Raw genomic sequence first — 25,233 nt, 5'->3', positions numbered from 1 at the left:
CTGGGCTCCCGCAAGGCGCCCGGCGGGTCGCTGCGGGCCGGGTCCCGGGGTGGCCGCGGGGCAGATCCGAGCCACGTCCCCGCCGGGTGGGGATCGCCGCCCGCTGCGCGGACTCCGCTGCTCCGCGGGTTTCCGCCCCGCAGGGTGGGAACGCGGAGATCGCCAGCTCTGTGGCGGGGACTGACTGCCCGGGACTATGACCCTTGCGGGGTTGGGCGATGCAGCCTGCACCCCCGTCCCTTGGTCTCCCCACTCGTCCCGGGGTGGTGGTGGTCGTGGCTCCCATGCTGGCTTTGACACCCCGCCTTCGGGACCTCGGAAGTTCAGAAAGCGGGGTCCTGAGCTACCCCCAGCCTGGACTCCAACACCCCTGGGCTCCGCGAGTACCCGGGGGTCCAAGGGCAACTTCATCCAACAGTGCCCGGGGTGGGGGTCTTAAATCACTGGCTGGGGAGCGCTGTAAGCGATGCCACATGGGCTCCGAATCTGACTCCGCTGGAATCTGAGCTAAGTTGTGACCCGAGAACTCCTGCGTCTCTTATTGGAGGCGGCAGTCTCTGCCTAGGCCGGCCGGCATTCATATTGAAACCCAATCCCTTGCTTCCAGTGCTGGAAGCCAGCCTCATTTACCTGGAATTCTTTAGATCAGGAAGTGACACGTTGAGTTTCTAGGGATCTTCAAAAATAAAGATCTTTGAATGTATTTTATGCTCATGGCGTCGTAGTCAACGACATAGTAAGTATAAGAAGGCACCTCTCACTTAGAAATATTTTCATTATTTTTCACATTATAGAATTTACGTTTTCAAGTTTCTTAAGTTTTTAACTTTTCTTAATAGTATCAATGAAATGAAGAATTTTAAATTAGGTATTTTGTAGAGGATTCACACTGTAGTACTGAAGAGGAACACAAAAGTAATGTGCATGAAAAAAAGCAAAATAGAGGAATATTTGAGATTTGCTCATATATACTATTTTTCTCTAAGGTCCCGTTCTACAGTTGTGGTTCCTCTTATGAAGAGTGCACTAAAATCTACTTTAGTAAAAATGGAGAAGAGACTGAATTTGATGTGCAAGTCACCTAGTGACCGATCAGTGTGTGTTTAGCTAAAAGCACCAGTGCTGGTTACTGAGAGGGCCGGCTCTCTCAGCTGTGGTGTAGAAAGGAGAACACCAGGAATAAGGGAGTAAGAGCACCGGGAATCTGAGTTGGTGTTGGAAGTGTTAGTATTCATTGGCTGGGGTATACCAGTATCAGTTTCATCGAGTTAAGTGAGAACGCTGGCCTACGGTATTCATTTTAATATTCAGACTAAAAGGTGATAGTGCAGTTACTCAGTAAAAGAGAATTAAGGAAAAGAACCTTGAAAAGGAGGGAAATTGGCAGCAGAATACAGTCTAGGTTTTTGCATAGTGGGGTTTTTAGCTTCCATTCCTGGCCCTGCTGTGTGGAAATAGTTTCAGTTCCTGCCTCTGAGGTTGGGGCCTGTGGAGAGAAAGAAAACACTTTGATAAGTCACCTGGGTTTGCCAGGTGAGGAAGGTGTCAGTTTAATAATATTTGCTACTTGAGTATTTGTAACAGTAGTTCACACATAAGCTCAGACAGTGCGTTTCAATAAGATAAGTGGTGTATCTGGTCCAGAAACTGGCAGTGCTGCCCTGGGAGGACCTGGCCATCATCCCTGAGCTGAAGTTCTTAGCTTCACATAGTACATTATATAATTCTGTTGTTTTCAGTCTCTGAGGCAGTGTTTTAAGATCTGTGAAAATACCTTCTGAGATGAATCAACAATTTTGCTTTTTCATTTTTTAAATGTTATTTATGGTAGAATTTTTGCTGTTTATTTCTTCTCACCTTGGGCATTCTATGTTGCATAAAATCACAAAATTCTCAATATTATGATTTTAGTAAGTGGAGAAAAAGGAAGGTGAAATACTTCTATTTGGGTTTTGATATATTGGTGATACTTGTTTTCCAAACGCTCAAAGAATTGATCAAGAGACCGATTGCAGCTCATGTTAAATATTAGTTAGCATTAGGAATCTTCAATCCGCCCCCCCCACACTATTATTGTTGTAGGCTGTGTTGGTGGCAGGCCTTTGGGGGGATCCAGAGCCTGAGTAGGAGGAACTGCATCCCTCAGTGGAGGCTTCATTCCATGCCTGACAAGGGTTGGGTTCTTGCCATTCTGAAGGCACCTGAGGAGTTTCTCTAATAACCCTATTGAAAGAATGTCTGACACGAGACAGGACAATTCTTAATACTATTTTTAGTGCCTTAAGGTTTTCTCATCTTTGAAATTACATTATCTCTCCCTATGGTGATTTGTAGAATAAAAGTCTCTGGGGACCACCAAATTACTAGCAGATGTTTGGACAGCGCTACCAAATTCTGTGAACCTGTAGTCAGTGCCCGACATGGGAATGAGACTAGTGTCTAAACTCAGAGAACCCACAAGGGAAATTATTTTCCCATGAAAGCCATATGATGAATTAGTGGCAAAATGGGAAATAGAAGTTAGAATCACAGACTCCTGAGGTAGTGGTCCATGCAGATGTTTAATGTTAGCAAGAATTAAAAATCTTTCACTACAGTCTAATTTAATTGGAAATTCTCTTTTAAAAATTATTGTTTTTTAAAGAAAACATTTCTGTGTGTATGATAAATAAATGTCACACACATTCTGCTTCTCAACAGCGTTAGTGTTTCACAACTCTCAGTTATATTTAGAAGAGTGATTTGGTTAGCTGATGGTGAAGTATTTCAGAAAAGCATCAAACTAGAAGAAAACTTGAAAGTATTGGGCAATGGGATACAGTTGAGTCATTACTATTAATAAATTGTTGTCTCCATATTTCATAAGCAATTAGGCAGTTGAAAGAAGGGAAAGGTCCCAGTAGATCAGACAGCTACCTGCATATTTTAGCCTAGTGATTGACAGTGGTATAGAGCAGGCATCTTGCCCTCTTTTTAGTAGGATGAAAATGCTAAGGGTGAAGATTCATCTACCACTTTACATGTAAAGTGGCATACCTTAAGTTGAATGAGATGAACATAAATTGCACATATAATGCTACTTTGTCATCTGTGACTCCGAATCACATTATTAAAGACATTTCATTTTCCTGTAGGTCTGCTTTAGTATACTTTTTCTTACTATTGCCATGCATTGTGGCCACCTAAATGGTTGTGCACTAACCAGGCTTCTGCATTCCTCCCCTGCAACCCCGCCTCTCCCTCTCCTTTCTATCTTCTAAGGATTCCATTGCAGGGCCTCTAAGGCCTGCAGAGCCCTGGGCTGCTTGCTCAGTGTTTGTGAACTGGCTTTGGGCTTTTGCTGGCCTTGGTGCTGTACCAGTAGTGTTGCTAACGTCTGCCATATGTAGACAAGCTGCAGCTTGTTAAGGGTGTGGCCTCCAGAGCCTCTTTCAGATACCCACAAAAGTATAAACCTGCTGGAGGAAATAGATTTACAGAGCCTGTTAGAGATCATAGAGAAGAAAGAATGATTTCAGTTTGGAAAGAGAAGAAAAGATTGTTGAGGCTCTTTATTTCTTGAATAGTTTGCTCAGTTCTTAATTCAGAATAGCACTGTGAATTTTAATGCGTGTTAAGATTATCACTAGATTTCCTTCTGTGTGTTTCAGTTCCCTTGGACCCCCCCTTCTGTAAAGAGGATCTTGGTGGAAATGTTAGTAAACCATTACTTTTTATTTTGTCCACTCTGGGCAATCTCATAGAGATCTGCTTGCCTCTGCTTTCTGAGTGCTGGAACTAAAGGCACGGACCACCATGCCCAGTTTAGTAGACTGTTCTTAAAACAACAGGTTTTCTCTGTTCAGTAACATGTACAGGTTCTGATACTAATGACAATTTGCTTTGACATTTTACATTTGCGGATACTTCTAATTATTACATTAGTGTATATCTTGTTATAAAAATGTAACAAAGTAAATATGTTACTATCTTTTTTGTAAGTCAGATCATCTGTATCCAATCAGGACTCTGTTGAGAATGTTTCTAGCACTTGCCGATAACTCTTCTCCGTTAGGGTGTTCCTGTGTATAGGCCAGTAGTCGACACTGGGTGTCTTCCTCAGTTACTTTTCCATCTTCTTTGTTTATTTACTTATTTAATTATTTATCTATGTGTTTATTTTAGAGAAGGGGTCTGAAGATGAACCTGGAGCTCACTACTCACTAACTGGTTAGGCTGTCTACCTCCAGGGATCTGCCTGTCTCTCCCCCACATCCTCCCACCCCACCCCTGTGGTCAGCTTTTTTATGTGGGTGCTAGGGATCTGAACTCAGATCCTCATGCTCGTGTGTCAGACACTTTACTGACTGAGCTGTCTCCTCAATCCCCCTCATTTAGTTTACAATTATACATACGATGTGCCCATTGTGGGCTATTTGTATCCATCACTTTTGCCCTACACAGGGTCACTGATATATGTGTCCTTATGCCAAAACAAAACTTTTTGGGAGTGCTCCTTATAGAATTAATGGTGCCTATCCTCCCCAGTTACTGTGAAATATAGTCAGTAGTCATATTGAGATCCCCAATGTATATGTATGTTAGCATTCATAGGCTTTTAGCAAAACTTGAAAATAGTATGTGTTGTGGCGGTTCATACCTATAATCCTGGCACTCTGGATTCTGAGGCAGGAGGATTGTCTTGAGTTGCAAGTCTGGGTATATAGTGAGCATCTGGTCTGCCAGGACTACAAAGCAAGGTCCTGTCTCAAAAACAAACAAGCAAGCAAACAAACAAACAAACAAGCAAAACCCCCAAAACCAAAGAACCCAACCAACGAAAAGAAAAAAGATTGAAAAAAATTGAATATTCCCACAATCATTTAAACAACTGTCATTTGAATCTTTCCATTTGAGATAATCCATTTCACACGCTCATGCCATCTGGTTTCAAAGGTGTGTTACATTTTTCTTATGCAAGAGCAATAGGAATTTGATGCTCACAGTGGGCAGTTAATACGTTTAGAAAAGATGCTCTGTAAAAAGTTGAACCAGCATTCCATAACTCAGAAAGGATTTGAAAAGTATATGGCTCACCAACTTTGTGAGTCTGTAACATTTTTCCTGATGAAGTAAGCAGGTGGTGTGGTACTGGCTTCTCTGTTACTGTCAAATGGCTGGTATAAGGAAAATGAGGGCATTTGCTAGTGACTCCTGAAAAGAGATCTTAAAGCTGATTGTATAAATGTCTATGTAAAATGGACAAATTTTCAGATTATGTCTTTAATCCAGTATAGATTGCTCATTTGAGGAATAACTGACTAGACTAGACATTGACTCTTGTTGATAGAGTACTTTTAGATTAGAGCATAGAAGTTATTGAATTTCTAAAGCTACTTATATCCAGAAAGTTGCCAGTGACTAGAAACTCAGGAACTTTATGATGAAAATCCCTGAGTAGGTTAAAAATATTCCATGTCAAGGTGTGTGCTACACTAACACACAGCAGAGAGAGAAAGAAACTGAGATGCTGACTGTAAACTGTCCTTCCTGAAGCCCTGACATTTTTATTGTTCAAATATATTCAACAAAGGCATTCTGTAATTCCACAAATTCTGGGAAGAACCTTTTCTGTAGCATTTGGGTGACATTCCCAGAGGCATTAAGGAGGCCAGCCCTCTTCAGCCCCTGGGAGAATCAGACAGGGAGCATCTGGATTTTGGAATCACCTGCTGTGTTTATACTTCTCTCAAAGGGTGGACTGAGCCAGGCAGGAAGGAAAAAGTAGTCTGAAAGGGAGAATTGAACAGCTGTTTTCCATCTTCCCTGAAGAAAAAGAAGGGGACATTGGCCTGAAGCAGGCAAGAGGGATTTTTGTTGAATGTAGAAAACCTTTTCTGAATGGTTTTTGTCCTTGAGGATGATTTCTGGAGACCTCTGAGGTCCCTGTTTGGAAAGGTTCATATGAGATTATCCTGAAAAGATACTAGGCCTCATTCTCTGGGGCTGTGACTTTTCCTCATCTGAGCTTGAAAAACATAGAAAATAAAAATAATTTAACTATATAAATGTAGAAGAAATGGTCACCTTCACTATTTTAAATAAATAAAAGTTGCCTCTACAGTTTTTACTTAGCATTTTTATTGGCACCAAGTATTAATTGTCTGGTTAAATTAATGCTGATTGTGTGAGGTTCTTTTAACCTTCATTCAGGCATGTATTACAAAACTCTTGGCTTTATGATTTCTTCCTCAAAGAGACCACTTTTCTTCATATTTATAAATGTTAAAGTACTATTTTATGGTGTTCTATTGAAATTTCTTTTTTTAAATAATTGTGAGAATTTCAAACATGCATATAAGGTGTTTTGATCAAATCCATGCCCACTCCCTCCCCTCCAACTCCTCCCATATCTTCCCATCACTTTTTCCTGAAAACTTCATGTACTCTTTCTTCTTTTTTTTTTTTAAAAAAAATGGGGACTTTTACTACTCTAACATTTCCCCCTCGAAGAGGTAACCCTAAAATCTTTAAGGATTAGATGAAACCTCTCAAATATTTGCGACATTTTTGGCTTTTGGAACGGAGTAGGTTGCTAAGAGGCCCAAGGACATTTTGACTTTTAGCCAAGAAACTGGCTACTTTTCTTTGGGGTGTTTTTACCCTAACTGCCTGGCCAATTCTACCTTCTATTCTTATCACACTATTCTCTGAAGAGGTTGCCCAACTTGTGGATAGGGAATCGGGAGGCAGACCACTCTGGCTTCTTCCATGCTGCACGCGGAAGGTGAGGCAACTGGGGTACCCCTTCAGTGGGTCTATCTAAAAAACTCCCAAATTGCATAACTCTTATCTCTAGGGGAAAAAGAAAGTCCTTGACTAGTTAATAGGAGATGTGGAGGAGAAGTAAAGACAAGAGTAATGAGTATTACAAGTTCTAGACAGGGAACTAGAAAAAAGAACAGAGCAAATTTCAAATGTCCATATGAAAGTCCATTGGAATTTCTTGACAAGAGCTTCCAAAAGCACCCCTCTGTTGGGTTTCTCCTCATTTTTCTTTTGTTTGCCAAGGCTGGACTCCAGAGTGATGGATTCAGGATTTGCTTTCAGGCACTTTGATAGCTGTTGGAGAGGTTAGTCAGTTCCCTCTCAACGGCTTCTAGATATGGGGAGAAAACACATTTATCCATCATTTTAGAATAATAGCTGGTTGTCTCTCTTAGCTACAGGTGGGCACTGTACTGGAGAACAAGATTTGAAGTCTTACATCTGAGCAGCACTTTCTGATTCGGAACAAAATCATCAATGAGAGATAATTGTCTAAATAACTTTTTATATGGAGCCTAATGTCTGGGAAGTATAATCCCTTGAACTCATAAAGAAATATACTGATGACTTTACTCTTTGGTTATACTTTCCTTTTGGGTGTTTAAGACCATACACTTGGCCCAAATAGATCAATTTATTTTTACTCTTTAGATCGTTTGAGGATCTGTTCCTCAGGGGTCACATGGGCTTGGGAGGAGCCCCTGGCGCCTTATTTTTTATTATTATTATTTTTTCACCAGTTCCGTCTATGTGAGGATAAGTCAAAAGTCCTGTTCAACTATGGCTGACTTCACTTGGAAGCATGGATGAGATGTTTCCTCTGAGTTGACCCTCCTCTTTGTAGACTGGATATTGGTTCAAGTCCATCTGGTGGGATTTCCATGGCCTCTCTGAACAAGAGGACAGGTGACTCACTACAGTTACAGGACATTTTGAGAGATGTTCCATAGTCCCGTGGAACTTAGTTGACCTTGGAGGGAAAGGGGCAAAAACTGTCCTTTAAGTCCCTCTGGCCAGATTAGTATAGGCCTCAAAGTATGGCTGTTAAACATCCAATAAGGTTAGTTCCACCAGTTTGATTATCATGTGCGATGTAGATAAAACTTGGGTAAAAAACAAATATTCTCTGATAAACCTTGACTAGGTATATATTTTGTTCCTTAAACTAGTTGACAAAGCTATGACCTTAGAAATTTTAAGAGTATGTGTATATTATTTTTGTCTCGTCCTTTGTCTCAGTCTACACAGACCTTCGTCACTTTCTCATTTTATCTATTTTGGAAAATATCTCCAATCCCATATCCTTTTAACATCTTTTACATTCTCATTTTCTTTTTTTTAAATAATTATGAGACATAAAATTAATGAATAAATAAATGGACTTTCATTTATGACATACTTTCTATGCTCTATTTCTATGTTGTTTTATTTGTTTGTTTAAATAGATAAGCTCTCATGCAGCCCAGGCCAGAACTGCCCTGGAACTTGTTATGTAGCAGAGAATGACCTTGAACTTCTGATCCCCCTGCCTTGGTTCTGAATGCTAGGATTACACATGCTTCTAGGCTGTGTGGATATGCTCTGTTTCTCTGGTAAACCCAGGTTGGCAGCAGAGAGAAGGAGTCTTAGTGGTCACAAGAACATGCTGGGCCTTCACCAGTCATATGGTAACAATGTAGAGGTTGCCCATGCCAGAAGGAGTCTCTGGAAATTTCAAATGTAAATCTGCTTTTGCTTCCTCTTCCTCTTCCTCTTCCGCTTCTGCTTCTTCTGCTTCTTTGCCCCTAATACCCCTCTCCCCCGACAGACAGACAGGGTCTCAGTAAGAAGCCCTGGAACTTCAGAGATCTATCTGCCTCTGCCTCCTCAGTGCTTGGATTAAAGGTATGCACCACCACACCCAGCCTTTGAAGCTTCTTGTATCAATTTTTATGACTATAAACAAACAGAAAAACCAGTAATACTAGTTTTTAGAAACAATGTGAATTTTATTTCATTTTGTTAAGAACATAGACTTCAGGAGAATTGATCACATGGTTTTAGGCCAGGGGTACTTTATTAGTTAAGATGTGATTATACTGAAAACATGCTTATTTTGTTTCTGTCGAAAGTCTTGGAAAATATGTACTGTCAAGATATGCCCACTCTCGGGGGCCGAAGGAGCCAAAAGGTGAGCCTGAACAAAGTCAGTCTATTAGCAATTGGCATTGTTTCCACTTGGTTTTATAGGTTGTATTTTCAGGCAAATTGTGGTGCTTTCTAGTTACCTCTCAAAGACCTTAAAGTTCTCTGAGGTCAGAGTATCTTCTGCTGGTCTCCCTGCTTTCTTAGTTCTCGTTGTCTCTCTCTATGTTCATCTAATGTCTTCCAAATATTAGAGTCTGTTCTCGGGGGAAACAGGGAACAAATAAGAATTGACCTGTTGATTTTATTCTACAAGTCAATTATCCCTTCTTAAATACCAGTGTGAAATTTTAAGGTCTGCCTTTTTTTTTTTTTTTTTTTCTTGGGAAAATGGGTTTTTTGGGCCATATTTTGACCTTGTAATTTGTTTTTAGTTCCTCAGTTTTTCCTTTGTAGGTGATTTGGTCAGGTGTGAAAATCTGTTTTCAGCCAGGGAAACAATTAAACAAGATGCTGGGGGATGAGAGTCTCTGTTTTTTCCCATGTTGACTTAATCTTCCACTTCCCATCCTGCCTTGTTTTGTATCGATTGCTTTCATTTTTATTTTCCTCACTCAGAGCACATACTTAAATGCTCCACACATTGATCTTTACAACCCTGTCTGTAAGAGCAGAAACATAGGGTCTTGCATGAGAATCACTATCAAAGGTCTTAGTTGGGTGTGGTGACACATGCTTACAACCCCACTCTGGAGGACCACTGAGAGTTTGGAGTCAGTCTGAGCTACATAGCAAGGCCTTACCCAAACAAAAAACAAACGCCCTAGTTGCCTTGGGTTTTTGTGGGGTTTTTTTTGTCTTTTTTGTTATTTTGTCTTTTTTTTTTTTTTTTTTTTCCTGAGGAAACTGGGTTATTGAGGCCATATTGTGACCTGTAAGTTGTGTTTAGATCCTCAGGTTTTTCATCATGAAAGCCTGTTGATATTATGTGATTTGCATAGAATTACTTTGTATAAAAGTTAATGAAAAATAGCTGAGCGTCTGCCCTGGGAGCTTTAAAAGTGCAATTTAACTTCAACTTGTTAAATTTCATCTTTGAAATTTGAGATTATTGGACCTGATCCAATTCTCTTTCTTGGGGGATGTATGGCAGCACTTGTGCTACTAAATTGCCCTAAAGTGATAAACCCTGTGACCGAAGTTCAGTTAAGCCAACAGTGTTGGAAGGTGGTTACGAATCAGATCCACCTTTGTGTGCTTAAACCTATTTTTTCTTATAGTCGGGGTTATTGACTGTTGGTTCAATGACTATAACATTTAAAAAAGATAAATCTGTGCTACTTGGGAAATGACACTTTGATGTATAACTTTGTCCAATGCACTTTTGAACTTGGAGAGTGAGATGAAAGAGCATCAGACTTGCATGACAGGGACACTGAAAACACTTAGTCTTTCAGCAAGTGTTTGCCAGGTACTTTTGAGTGGAGATGTCTGGATGGCAGAACAGAGGAGCCATGCAAAATAAATATGACATGTTTTTCAGCTTTGAGGAATTTAAAATCTGCTCCGAGGATATTGACTATGAAGATCAACTAACCGCTGGGCTGAACTTAGACAAATGCACATGCCAGAGCTGCAGGAAGGACGAGACAGGAAGATGACAGGGCAGAGGGATGACAGCTGTTAGGGAGATAAAGAATTGGGCCTGGGAGGATTTGATGCCAAAAAAAGGGTTGGGGGATAGATGGGACTTCACTGCAAATGGATAGTCCAGGGAGAAAAGGCACAGGAAAAGGACTGCATGGAAATGGAGTGGCTGCCAGAGTTAGAACTCATTATCTCTTTGTATGTCATTCTCTCTTACTGCCTTTCCTTCAAGTATTCTTTCATTGTTTTCCTCTCTCTCTCTCTCTCTCTCTCTCTCTCTCTCTCTCTCATGTCTGTGTGTGCACAGGTGTACTCCATGGTGTGCCTATGGTTGAGTATAGGCAAGGTGCTGGTCCTTGCCTTCTGCTTTGCTTGAGACAGGGTCTCTTCTGTTGTTGCTACTGCGTTTGCCTGGAATTTTCCCAACTTCAACTCCAATCTTGCTTTGTGAGCACTGGCTACTGTAGGCTCAGGCTACTGTACCTGACTTTTTAAGCAATGTGAACTCAGATCCTCACGTTTAAGCAGCTAAACCTTTACCCACTGAGCCGTCTTCCTAGCCCTGCCACACATACTTCTGACAGGCTTGTATGCATGTAGTGGTGCTTGACACTGTGGGAGAGACAAAGATGACACCCTCTGACTTCCAGTAGTTTATCCCCAGTAGCTAAGATCCACCTCACATCCCTTTAGTATCCACAGAGGACCTGAAGTATCAATGTAAGAAAGAGCGGTAACTATGGACCTTAAAATAACTCAGCCTGCTTATAATTAGTAATAAATGTAGAGCCAGTTAAAGCTGTGTGCATTCTTACCCACCCCCTTTAAGGATCAGTTCAGATGCCAGCTCCTCAGTGCATCCTTCCTTTCTCACCCCAGCAGAATACCAGCTCTCTTCTATCAATTTCAGTAGCACTTTGTCATGTTCATGCAAACAAACTTCCTTTTATTTTACTGGTTTGTGTAAATATTTTTCTTCCCTCATATTGGAAGATGATGTAAGCACCTTTGTGACTGGCACCATCCTGGACTGAGCCATACAAAGAGGGCCTCACAAGGGGAAACAACTCATAGGTGGATTTACAGGGACAGCTTCATTAAAGATAGCTGTATTCTCTGACAGAGAATCACGTTGGATGTGGAGCCGATAGATGAATCTCATCAAAGAGAGTAACACTGGGAATAAAGAACAAAGATGCAAGTTGTACTTCAGCAAGGGGGCAAGGGTGCTTGGGTAAGTTTGAAGGGAGGGTATATATGTAGAGAAATGAGTGCTGGGATTGAAAGGATGGGTGAGATGTGGAAGCTTGTAGATGAGAGTTGTTCAGTTTGTTGTGTGAAATGGGCTCTTGAATAGGAAAGTGATAGGGTGACCAAATTAATTTGAGAGTAACTTTATGGGTTGCTAAGATAGTTATTTTGTTTTGTTGGTGTTTTGAGACAGGGTCTCCCTGTATTCCCAGAGGGCCTGTAACTCCCTTTGTAGACCAGGTTGGCCTCAATCTCAGAGATCTGCTTGCCTCTGCCTCCTGAGTGTGGGGATTAAAGGCATGTGCCACCATGCCCAGCTTTAAGATAGTTATTTTATAGGTCAAATTGGGCAAACTGCCTGGGTTTATAGATTATGGGATTCGAGGAGATAATTAAATGAGTTAATCTATGTGAAATACGTAGTTTAGTTCCTGGCACTTGATACACACTGTATATATCTGTTACTTATTTGTATAAAGTAACAACATTCTTAATAAATAAAAAAGTTGCAGAGCTAAAACTGTCAAGTTGCTAGGACTTCCATAACAAAGTACTGCAGATTAGGTGGTGTGGTGGTTAATTTTTGTTGACAGTTTGACTGCTCTTGGAATCACCTAGAAGACACATCTTTGGGCTTTGGGTGTTTCCAAGAGAGGGTAACTGAGGAGTGAAGAGACCTACTTTGAGTGTGGGCTGCACCATCCCGTGGGCTGGGGTCCCAGACTAAATAAAAGTGAAAAAGGAGATAGTAAGCTGAGCACCAGTCTCTACTTTCTAACTGTAGACAAAAGCGGCCAGCGACCCCATGTTCCCACCTCTATACCTCCCTTGCTGTGATGGACTGTATACCCTCAAACTTGCTAAAATAAACCCTTTCTTCCTCTGGTTGCTGTTATCAATATTTTGTCACAATAAAAAAAGTAACTAACACAGGTAGTTTAAACAACAGAAATATTTATTGTCTCAGAGTACTGAAGGCTAGAAATCCAAAATCAAGGTGTAAACCAGGACATAGGGCTCGTCTTTTTTTGTGGTCCCATTAGGGATTGAACCTAGGGCCTTTTACATGCTAAACAAAAGCTGTTTTCCCAGCCCCCTTCAAGTCTACCAAGTTTCTTGGCAATCTTTATTTAGTTAGCATGCTTAGCTTATAAATTCTTCATTCCATCTATACCTTGATTTCACATCATTTTGTGTGTGTGTGTCTTTAGATTTTTTTCCCCTTTTTATAAAAATGTCAGTGACTGAGCCTACCTTACTGAATCCACCTTACTTCAGTGTGCTCTCATGCTAATCAGTAACATCTACAACCACGTTTTCAAATGATGTCTCATTTAGAGATATTGGGGGTTTGAACTTAAATTTAGGAATTTGGAGGGGATAAAATTCAACCTATAATAGACAGCAATGTAGATCTTTTAGGTATACTATACGATGGCTGTGATGTGTCAAAAAATTACAGAAGAGAGGAGGAATCTGTAGGCTTATTCAAGATTGCTAGCTGGCCCTGGCCTTTCTGTCTCCTGCTTGCCTGGACCTGCAGCATTTGCCACTTAGCCACAGTGATGGCCATGCTACCGAGGTCCAGGGGTGTCCACGTGCTCCCCATTTTCTGAAAAGGTCTTGTGTGTTTCTTCCCTTTTTTTTCAGCTTGGCATGCTCTGTGGCTTCTTTCTATTTAAGACTGAAGATAAGGCTAGTGAGATAAATTTAGAGATAGTATACATGCTCTGGATAGGTTGATACATCTCTGCCCAGTGTATTTGCAATAAAAAGCCAAGTGCTTTTGGAAAAGAACAAAACTATTGAAGTGTCAGTGGCAAGGGTTTTACTCAGGAGTCAACTGGAGATAAACAAGCAGATATGCAGCTGTGTGGTAAGAGAAATTGCTGCTTCCCAGGCTTATGGTTAGGGATTGAAGCTCCTTAAGCCATGAGAATGTTAGAACTATTCCCTCAAACAATAAAAGTCACTTGTGAAGATTAGAAAGAATATGCAGACAAATGGCAATTTCAGACACCCAAAGTACAGGGAATGTACTCTCAGAGTCACTCAGAGAACTAAGGTGTCTCCAGAGATTGAAGTGGTTGGCTCCACCTGGCTTGTGGGTTGGGAGAATGTGATTTGTCTTTCATGGGACAGCAGAACAGGGAATAAGGTATGACTAGGTCAGTAGTTACTTCCTGAAATTGTCCATTTGAAAGAATATGAAGGGACATTTGCCCCGCTTCCCCCTCCCTGTTTAACTCAGGAATCACCTGGCAGGTGGTTATGTAGCCTCTGAGATACATTTGAGATGAAACATGAGAAGAAAGTTTGAAAAGGAAGTTCAAAGAGGAGTTTTCTCCAACACAGCCAAAGAAAATTTGATCAGGTTTGATCAAAAGAAGTAGCTGGGGAGAAGTAGCTAGCTGTGGACACAGATGGGTTCTAAAGAGCAGGGAGAATGTGGAAGTTTGGGTAGAAAAGTTTATGGCAGAAATTAGAAGGTACAAATAATCAGACTAACATTATCAGACTAGGATGTTAAAGACAATGAAATGGACAACTGATTCATCAAAATGAGAATACAGATACCAAGTTCAGCATTCCTGACCGTGTACATGCATACACATAAACGTTAGCTATCCAGCTGTGTTTCTAGTTCTGAGTTAGACTATTCCATCTCCTCCTCCTCCCCCCCTCTCCCTTTCTCCCTCCTTTCCTCCTCCTCCTCCTCCTCCTCCTCTTCCTCGCTTCCTTTCTCCTTCCTTTTCTACTTCTTCTAATCAGAACTTTTTGTTAAGTACCTGTTATGTAGCAGCCACAGCTCTGGGAACCTTGCTTATATTACCATTAGTCTTTCTTGCAGACTTGTGGCATGGGCTTTTCTAGTGACATCTTACAGATACGGAACCAAGTTGGAATACTTCAGTGGGAGCATGTTTTTTGTCTTGTACATCCAGGTCATCCCTTCAGAAGTTATTCCCTTCTTCTACATTCTGTTGTTGCCTCAAAACTTGTTTCCTGGTAGTAATGTAGCTATAAAATATCATGGTAAACTTTCCAGCATAGGCTAATACTGTAGCTATAGAAGAAGTATGGAAAGTACCCTTATTTGTCTGAATTCTCTGCAAATAATAACACTAACAAAACCTCTAAGCCAAACTATTAATGATAATTATCCTTGGAAATGTGGTTAAAGGTAGTGACATGAAGAGACTCACTTTAAATTTCAAAATAGAATAATGTAGGGGCTGGAGAGATGGTTCAATAGTTAAGAGCCCTGGCTGCTCTTCCAGAGGACCCAGGTTTGGTTTATAGCACCTATACAGTGGCTAACAATATCTATAACTCCAGTGCCAGGGGATCTGATGCCCTGTTCTGGCCCTTGGTGGACTTTGCACTCATGTGATGCTCTTACATACATGTAGGAGTAACACTCATACAAATAAAAAAAACGTAATAAATAAAATATTAGAAAGAATAATGTAAATGAAAGAACTAACACAAAAATCATCCCGCAGAAAGTGTAGCTGGTCTTGAGGAGGAGTGACAGGATGTGTCAACCTCATGCTTTGAGCTAGATTTTTTGAGGTGGTATTTTTTTAAAGACCCTGAGAAGACTCATGAAAACCTTCTGTAGGACATGGGGAAGAAAGGCATTCAGGAAGTGGACTTGATCATAAGCACACCAGCACATTACTGATGGAGAGGCTTAAGGGTAAAGCTACATGGCATCTTGGGGTAAGCTTAGTGAGACTTATGCCACAGGGAGGGTTGGGAAGACACTGCACATGACTGTAACTCTAGTTAATTATTAATCACCCTGAGTAACCTTGGAAATCCCAGCATTGTAGTACCTTTTACTTCCCAATGGCTTGTTTTGGTATTCAAAGAAGGATGTTTACTGCTTCTTCCTATAGAATATTTTAGGCAGCTGTATAATTATTGTATAGTTCTGCATATGAAAGGCTTACATTGTGACACATCAGTTAAATTTATCTATTCAGTAAGTCGTTTGAGTGTTTCCTAAGTGCTGGGCACTCTCTTCCCCCATTTCCAGCCATGCTGGCTTTATTGCTGTTTGAACATGTGGGATGTGCCTCTCTGTGATACTCCAATAACATGTGAAGAAGCCCCAAAAGGGCCTTAAATAGAGCAGTGCTTAACAGGGATCATGATTGACCACCATCACTCTCTGACTCTTATGTTGAGAACAACTGTACCAGGGAAGAGTTATGGTTGTACGGCTGTTTTGAAGCTGTTACAAAGTGTTGTATGGCTGGGACTTTTAACAGCAGTGGTGAAAGTGGTGGATTTGGAAAAAAAAAGCCAACAGAATTTGCTGATGGTTTGGATATGAAAAGCTATGAACTAAGGGGCTAGAGAGATGACTCAGTGTTTCAGAGTACTGGCTGCTTTTAAAAAGGATCTGAATTGGACTGCTAGCACCCACATGGCAGGTAACAACCATCTGTGACTCCAGTTGCAGGGGATCTGATGCCCTCTCTGACCTCTACAAGCCCTGCATGACACTGGTGCACTTAAATACACACAGGCAAAACACTCATACACATATAATAAAAAGTTTTTAAGTGACAGTTATAAAAAGGTATGAACTGAACTGAGGAGAAAGAAGGGAGTTTGGGCCCGAATTCCCGGCTGACCTGGTTGCCAAAAGCTGAGGGGGGTGGAAGGGATGTCTGAGAAGGCAGAGCTTGTGTCTTTGGGTTAATTACAGGGATGTATCATTGTTTCACAAACCAAGTCTGTGGTATTCTGAGTTTGATTATGATTCATGAGAAGACATTAGGAAAGCACTTAGGGATTTTGAGGTCAAAGAACCAGTGAGACAAAAGCTTTTTGAAAAGTATTCGTAAAAATATTTTGGAATGTAAAAAGGCAGCAAAAGAGGTAAATTTATCGTTAATAAACATCTGAAGACTGAAATGAATGGAGGATTGCTTGGGATGGCTCAGTGGGTAACAGCACTTGCTGCCAAACTTGAGTTTGATTCCTAGGACCCACATAGTGGAAGGAGAGAACCAACTCCCCCAAGCTGTCCTCTGACCTCCACACACATGCCATGGCATACACGCATCCCTCATAAATAATTAAAAATTAAAATAAATATGTAAAAACTTTAAAAGAATTTCCTGTATAATGATAAAAGATTTATTCCACACATAGTCATCCAGTTAATAACAATTTTCATTTTAGCTACATGAGCTGAACTTATGGGTGTAAGGCCGGTAGATTACCTTCAAATAAATTTCTCTTAAGCCTTTTGCTTAGCATCTACATATTTCAATTACAAACAACTTCTAAAGCTTTAAGAACTGTTCAAATCTAGTATTTTCTGCTGCTTCTTTTGTTTCAACAGTGCTGTTTTTAAATAAAATCATTTTCCTAGGCCTAAGTCATAGAAAAAAAGAAGTTTGGTGAAAACTGTCATAGTATTTCATTTTCTTTTCTAATGACAATTATAGCAGGATGCTCCTAATTCTAGTGTGAATTCAGACGATTTCACCAAAGGGATGAGAAAGAGTATGATGTGAGCTTGAGGTGCCCACAGCACCATCCAACTCTTGATTCAGTAGATGGACTAGTGAAATTTACTGTACTCATGATTTTGTTTTAACACAGTCAGTAGGTAGAGATAAATGAGCAAAGGGAGAAGGCATATGGAAAAAATTCCCAGAGAAACTAGGTACAAGCTTCCACATCTTCCCTCCACATCCCAACCCCCTCTGCCGCTGCCCCCATAGTCACTCCCGACAACAACGTGTAATGACAACATGATTATGTTGCTCTCTGAGGACAGCTCACCCGAGCCATGTTGCCCAGGGTTCTTGCTGGAGTTCAGTCATACATGCATGTATCACATGTATGCTGACTTTAGCTACTCTAACTAACCTCTCCCGCTGCCCTCCCAGCAAAGGCAGGAGTTCATAAATCACAGTTACCACACATATCTGATCAAATTAGTACCACTTGACCCAAAGCCTCAGGCATACAAAAACAAACTTTATTAGGGAAAATATCCAAGAATACAGGGCTCTTCTCCCATGGGCTGATTGTTGGCCAGTAATTCTGAAGACAGGCTTCTCTGTAGAATGCGTGAGGTTTTAGCAACTCATATTTGGTGGATTTCCTGCACACTTCGATAGGGCCTTGAGTATGGAATATGGCTTCTTAGAGGTCTTTGTTCAGAGGATAAACTGATGGGATCTGATTTTGGAGGATACAATACAATATATGGACACAGGAACACAAATCTCATCATTTCATGAGATATGTAGCAAAATTCATAAATGAATGAATATGAATGAAGAGATTACATGAGAGGCTAGACATGTTTTACAATATTTCCCCCTGAAAATCTACAATAGATGAAATTATGAGTCATCCAAAGAATTTTGCAAGTTCTAGACTACAGGAACAGAAAAACTGACTTGCAAATATGTATGGTATTGACTAGATTTAGGGAAGAGGCCAGAAAATGGAAATTTAATCTGGAAGCTGATGCTTAGTCCCATGACAGAGACTTGGTCTCGGTCAGGGATCTGTTTTAACAATGCAGAATAATATCGAATGTAAAAATGAACGTAGAAGACCAAGGATAGGAACAAAGTGATTTCCAAATAACCAGTGTGAGAAAATGTGAAGACGTTAGCTCTGAGTGGAAGACGAACTTAGTTTTAGTTAACGTATGTGTTTATTGACAGGAAGTGGAACATCTTTCCATTAAATATCAGATCTCCAAAAACTAAATTTACAGGTAGTATTTTCATCTGTTAACCTTTCACCAGGACTGATGATTCTGTGTTTAGGATGCTGTTGTATGTAAGCACATATATTTCAATAATCTTAGATATTTTGACTGGTGAAATAGTATTAAGAAAGCCTCTTCCTCAGATGAATTTAGCTAATTGGAATATGTAGCTCGAAAAGTTGGCAACATGAAGTTGAGCAGGAAGGACTGTCTTGGCATCAGATGCTTTAATTTTATCAAAATAGTTGGCATTTTTAGGCTCTTGAATCTGAAGATCGCTTATAAACAATGCATTGTACCTATTCTGGGAGCAAGTTCTCCAGCTGAGTTGTGTGAGTGCCAGCTTCCTCCCAGGGTCCTGGGGTACTTCCTCCCAGGCGTGCCTTTGGTGCTCTCCCAGAGAAGATATGATCACTGCTAGCATTAACTGAACACTTTCTAAATCCTGGACCCCCTTTTAATGCTTCAAGTAGATCAGCCAATCTAAGCTTCACAGAAATCCCGGAAGGGAGACGTTATTATTTTACTCATTTTACAGAGGAGGAAGCAGGAGCATAGCTAAGGGTATTGTGATGCTGGGACTCAAACCAAAAAGTCTCTTCTATCTAACTTAGGCCCTCAACCACTCATGTGTTTTGAGGTGACATAACTAGCATATTTTGAAACACTTGCCACAGAATGATACATTCTTTATAGGTGTTATCTCATTTAATCTCCCAACCAGTCTAGGAGACAAAAATAGAATTTTTATCTCATTTGAAATGGAGTAGGTCTACTTTGTCCAGAGTCACGCAGGGGTGAAATAAGCTTGCTGACCACATGCACTCTCTCTTCCCCTCCTCTCTGTCTGACCTCATGAATCTGTGGCAGGAAGAAAGTTTTTACTCTAGTTTCAGTGAGCATTTTATGGCTTTCTTGAACTGGTATTTGAAACTGTAAGGCTAGAATGCAGCCCTTGGCTTCATTATGGTCTTTTCTGCCCTTTATTTTTTTCAGTTCATAAGGCCATAAAAGCTTGCTTTCACGGCTGAAGCTATTGCTGCGAAATCCAGATTTGGCCCTTAGGACTCTTCCAGAAAATCTTGTTACCATTTACAGAACTTTGAAATAAAAGATTGTGAATTTTCTTCTGTGGTCAGGAACGATAGGCTAGGCGAGCTGCTTTGGCTTAAGGGAGAAGGCCTATTCTTCTTTACTGTCAGAGAGTAATACACGTATTGTGGTTTTACAGAACCTCAGAAATACTGAGTTCTTTGCTTTTTATTCAGTAGGTATTTGGAGAAAATATTTGGGTGTGAAAGTTACTTTTCTCATTGCTGTGGCAAAATGCCTGACAAAGACAACTAAAGGAAGGAAAGATTCATTTTGGCTCAGGTCTGACATATACTCCATCACGAAGGGGAAGGCAGGACAGCAAGGGCAACAACAATCCAGCTGTAGTGGAGGGAGTGTGGGGCGGCGTCACACATGGTGTCTGCAGTCGGGAAGCAGACAGATGAGTGCTGGTGCTCAGCTCTCTTTCATCTTTTCTCCATTTTATTCAGTCTAGGACCTTAGCCCATGGAGTGATGCTGACCACATTCAGCATCACTTTTATTTTATTATTTTTATTTTATGTGTACGAGTGTATTGCCTGAATGTATGTAAGTGCACCGATGTTCTGCAATGCCTGTGGAGGTCAGAAGAGGGCGTCAGATTCCCCTAGAACTGGAGTTACAGGTCAGTTGTTAGCCACCATGTGGGTGCTGGGAATCGAATCCAGGTCTTCTGCAAGAGCAGCCAGTGCTCTTAACCACTGAACCAACTCTCTAGCCCCCAGAATGGGTTCTTTCTAAAAAACTTTTTTTTTTTTTTTTTTAAATTTGGCAAGGCAGATTTTACTTTTGCATAAGGGTACATTGCATGGTCAGTCAGATCCAGTTTAAAAGAATCTGCTTAAAGGGAGGAGAGCTTCACCACCCTAGGCCATTATGTTCTAAGTTTTACAGGGTTTGATAGAAAAGACTAATGACTAATGTTTAATATTTCTTTTCTTTTTATTTTATTTTATTATTATTATTATTATTTTTTTCTGAACAAGAGATCATCAAGAACTGGGTGTGGTGAACCTTTTTTAAAAATAAATAAATAATTTATTGATAATTTCATACTTGCATATAAGGTGCTTGATCAAATCCATGCCCACTCCCTCCCCTCCAACTCCTCCCATATCTCCCCATCACTTTTTTCTAATAACTTCATGCACTCTTTCTTCTTTTATTGTTATTTTTTATGGGGCTTTTGGCTATTCTAACATTCCCCCCTCTGAAGCAGTAACCCTAAAATCTTTTAAGGATTGGATAAAAGCTCCCAAATACTTACAACATTTTTGGACTTTGGAACAGAGTATGATGCTAAGAGGCCCAAGGACATTTTGACTTTTAGCCAAGAAGATGGCTACTTTTCTTTGGGGTCTTTTTACCCTAACTGCCTAGCCAATTCCTGCCTCCTATTCTTATGACATCTAGAAGAAAGTCTTTGACTGGTGAATAGGAGATGTGAAGGAGAGGTAAAGGTAAGAATAATTAGCATTACAAGTTCTAGAAAGGAAACTAGAAAAAAGTCAGAACAGGGCAGTTTTCAAATGTTCATATGAGCCATTGGAATTTCTTGACAAGAGCTTCCAAAAGCATCCCTCTAATTGGGTTCCTCCTCATTTTTCTTTTGTCTGCCAAGGCTGGACTGGAGAGTGATGGATTCAGGATTTGCTTTCAGGCACTTTGATAGCTGTTCGAGTGGTTAGAATCAGTGTCAGTTCCCTCTCAAAGGCTTCTAGATAGAAGGAGAAAACAAATTTGTCCATCATTTTAGAACTGGTTGTCTGCCTTAGCTACAGGTGGGCACTACAGTATTGCAGACCAATATTTGAAGTCTTAAATCTGAGCAGCATTTTCTGGTTAGGAACAAAATCATCAATGAAAAATAATGGTCTAAATAACTTTTTATATGGACTTAAGCCTAATGTCTGGGAAGTGTAATCCCTTGAACTCTTAAAGAAATATACTGATGACTTTATTCTTTGGTTATATTTTCCTTTTGGGTGTTTAAGACCATACAGTTGGCTCAAATAAATTATTTTTACACTTAAGATCATTTGAGGATCTGTTCCTCAGGGGTCACATGGGCTTGGGAGTAGCCCCTGGCTCCTTTCTTTTACCAGTTCCATCTATGTGAGGATAAGTCAAAGGTCCTGCTCGACCATGTCTGGCTTCACTTGGAAGCATGAATGAGATATTTCCTCTGAGTTGACCCTCCTCTTTGTAGACTGGACACTGGTTCAGTGGTGGGGTCTCCATGGCCTCCCTGAACAAGAGGACAGGTGACTCACCACAGTTACAGGATATTTTGAGAGATGTTCCATAGTCCCCTGGAACTTAGTCGACTTTGGAGGGCAAGGGGCAAAAACTGTCCTTTAATTCCCTCTTACCCGATTAGTGTGGGCCTCAAAGTATGGCTGTTCAACATCCAATAAGGTTAGTTCTACCAGTGTGGTAGTCTTGATTATCATGTGCTATATAGATAAGGCTTGTGTAAAAATCCAAATGTTCTCAGATAAACCTTGACTGCTAGATAAAAGAGAATGTACATATACCTTCTCTTAGAGAGTATAACCCCTAGGATTTCTCTTTCAGCCTTTCAGTAAGGGAATGAAACACCATAGTCCTATGATCAGTGACCATACTCTCCTACCTCAGTCTTGCCCTTTGCCACATGAAAATGACACAGATTTTACTTACTTTCTGCATTTTAGATGTTAATCATTCATTCAAAATAGCTGGGTCATTATTTACTTATTTATTTGTTTGTTTATTTATTATATTTTGTGCATAAAGTGTGGTGTGTGTAGGAGCCAGAAGTCAAAGTCTACCTTGAGAGAGTCTCTCTCTCTCTCTCTCTCTCTCTCTCTCCCTCCCTCCATCCCTTCCTCCCTCCTCATCTTATTTTTGTTGATAGGGTCTCTCACTGAACCAGGAGCTCAGTATTTTGGCCCCTAGAGAGCCCTGTGTCCTGTCTCTATTCCCTAGTGCTGGGGTTACAGGCAAGCTTCACCACACACACGTATGCTGGGATTTGAACTTAGGTCCTCATGTTAGCAGAGCAATCACTTTTAGCCACTGAGCCATCTCTCCAGCCCCCAAAGCTAGATCTTAATGGTTTTTAGCTTTACAGTCATAGGTACCCAGCAGCTCTCTACTACTAAGTTTTGTGCACGGTTTTGTAGTTACTGAATCACTCATTTGGATTTACATCAGAAAATCTTTATAGCTGTTGTAAACCAAATTTAGTGAATTTTTCTTCTAGCATAAAGAAGTTACTATAAGAAAGTAGATTTCAAGTTATAGTGTGAGAAAATGTGGTAGCTGCATGAAACCCTTCTGGGGGCAATGTCAGAAATGGGTTTTGATTGCAAAAAGCTGCACTTAAAACCAAAACTAAAGTTTTTCTGCTGTGTGAAGATAGTGAACACCATTATTACCCTCAGTGTGGTTTTGCTGTGTGGGCTCAGGGATATAATTACTCCTTCAGTAGCATGTGCAAATTCTAGAGGGTTCCATATGCTATCATTTCATATTATGGACTTTTGTGTGAAAATGGATTTTCATTTCACCATTAAGTAAAGAAATAGTATTTTGGTGAAAGGAAATTAATTTCACTTTGATTAAGAGCTCACAGTTTTTAATTTTTTATTTTTTTCATCTGATTCCACAGACTTTACACATCAGGGAATATAATTTTGTGTAGTACCAAAACCATATGTTTTCTTAGGATTTGACATATTTAAGAGTAAGGTTAAATTTATTTTACTAAAAAATGTACCAGACATTTACAGTTTTATTTGAATCTTGAGGATTTATTTTTCAGAAAATTATTTTAATTATGCATTTAATAAAAACTGAAATAGGAAGTAAGGAGAGCTTTAAAAGTATGTACAGGGTTGGAAAGATGGCTCAACAGTTAAGAGCACTGGTTGCTCTTACAGAGGACCCAGGTTCGATTCCCAGCACCCATATGGCCATAACAACCATGAGTAACTCCAATTCCAGGGGACCCAACACCATCTTCTGACCTCTTCAGGCATTGAACGACACATGTGCACTTACATACATGTAGGCAATACATTCATACACATAAACTAAAAATAACAAATAAAAACAATAAATAAAAATATGTACATTCCTTTAATTAAAATATATGTGTATAGGGTCAAGCAGTGCATGTGAGACCACAGGAGACATTCCCCAAGCACTTGGAAATAGGTTTCTCTGCGGGCTTATGCCCCAAAAGGATCAGAGGTAGAAAACATGCAGCTCCCTTGAGCATATGTTAGGCTCTCAGTTCATCTCAGTTACCAAAGATGTAACCAGGAAAGGAACTTGGAGTTAATGGAAGTGAGAGCAAAGCAAGGTCACAGCACTAGCTTCTACAGAGCATTTTCCAGGCAAGAGGATGGATGTAAGTAAGACCAGGCCTTCTGCTGCTGGTGTACCTAGGCCTCTCCCAGAAAGGGACACATCAACTCTAGTGTGGCACACAGTTCAATCATATACCTAATTGCTGGGCCCTTTCATTTGCTTGGGCAAACCAGAGCAGCTACCCTTGTGCTAAGTTTGGTGGGTGTGAGTAGTTGGAGCTATGGAGAAATATACAGTTTGTGCTTTTCTAAATACTGTTACAATTCTGGTTTTTTTTTTGTTTGTTTGTTTGTTTTTTATTGTCCTTACTGACCAGGAAGCTGTGACAGATGCTGCCAGTGAATCCTCTTCCATGTATGGTGACTGGTCAAGGTTATCCAAGCCCCAGGTCTTTCCTGATATTTTTGTTCTGATTTTTTTTTTTTCCAGGCAAGTATCTAATCATTTTGCTTCCAGTGTCCATTTCTGGTGAAGCCAGAAAATTTCCCCAATCTGCTAGAGTCCAAAATGTCAGCATATTTATTTACTTAAATACATTCGTGGGGGTTGATAACCGTTAGGTACTATCTCATTTTCCATAATTATCAGCTGAGAAACTCATGACATCGACTGAGTCAAGACTGGATCCTAGACCGGGGTTAAAGTCACAGAGTCTGGCAGGGGCAGCAAATGTCACCTCAGTATTCATGTACCTCTTCCATAATGTGCTACTGGAAAATAGCTCTCAAGCCACATTGTATTTCCCGGTTGTATTATTGAGCCTTTATTTTGCGAGAACACTGTAAGAAACGGTTACCTTTTGTACATCAAAGAATTACTTGCCTTGGGAAGCAAGCAAAGTCAAGCAATAGTCTGTTTAATCTGTTATTCTTTGCTTTGGGGCAAAAGTGTTTGGAAACATTTCAAGGGTCATATGCTTTTCTTCCCAGTAACTAATGAGCTTACTATAAGGGATGCTTTGAAGAGTCAGGAACATCGTGTTCAATTTTAGCTAAGTCTCTTAACAAGCCTGATGACCTTGCCCTGGCCAGTTAATAACTCTGATTCTCAGTTTTTGCCTGCAAAGTAGGAAGATATAATTTCTTTCAAATATTTTGTGACTAGGTTAATATAGTTTTACATGCATGAAAATTTTCATCTTATTTTATGAAAAATAATTATTGAGCTCTCCCTCTACTTTAGGGTCTAGGCTCA

General features: G+C 40.3%; 1 protein-coding gene across 2 annotated transcripts in view; it reads left to right on the top strand.

The window, feature by feature from the left end:
* Window positions 1-25,233, top strand: part of Dse (dermatan sulfate epimerase) — a 76,870-nt gene that overhangs the window by 1,865 nt on the left and 49,772 nt on the right. The gene's annotated exons all lie outside the window — the stretch shown is intronic.

Source organism: Nannospalax galili, unplaced genomic scaffold (genome assembly GCF_000622305.1).
Source record: "Nannospalax galili isolate Female #2095 unplaced genomic scaffold, S.galili_v1.0 scaffold546, whole genome shotgun sequence".
Classification (NCBI taxonomy): Eukaryota; Metazoa; Chordata; class Mammalia; order Rodentia; family Spalacidae; genus Nannospalax; species Nannospalax galili.
This window is presented reverse-complemented; position numbering and strand designations above follow the sequence as displayed.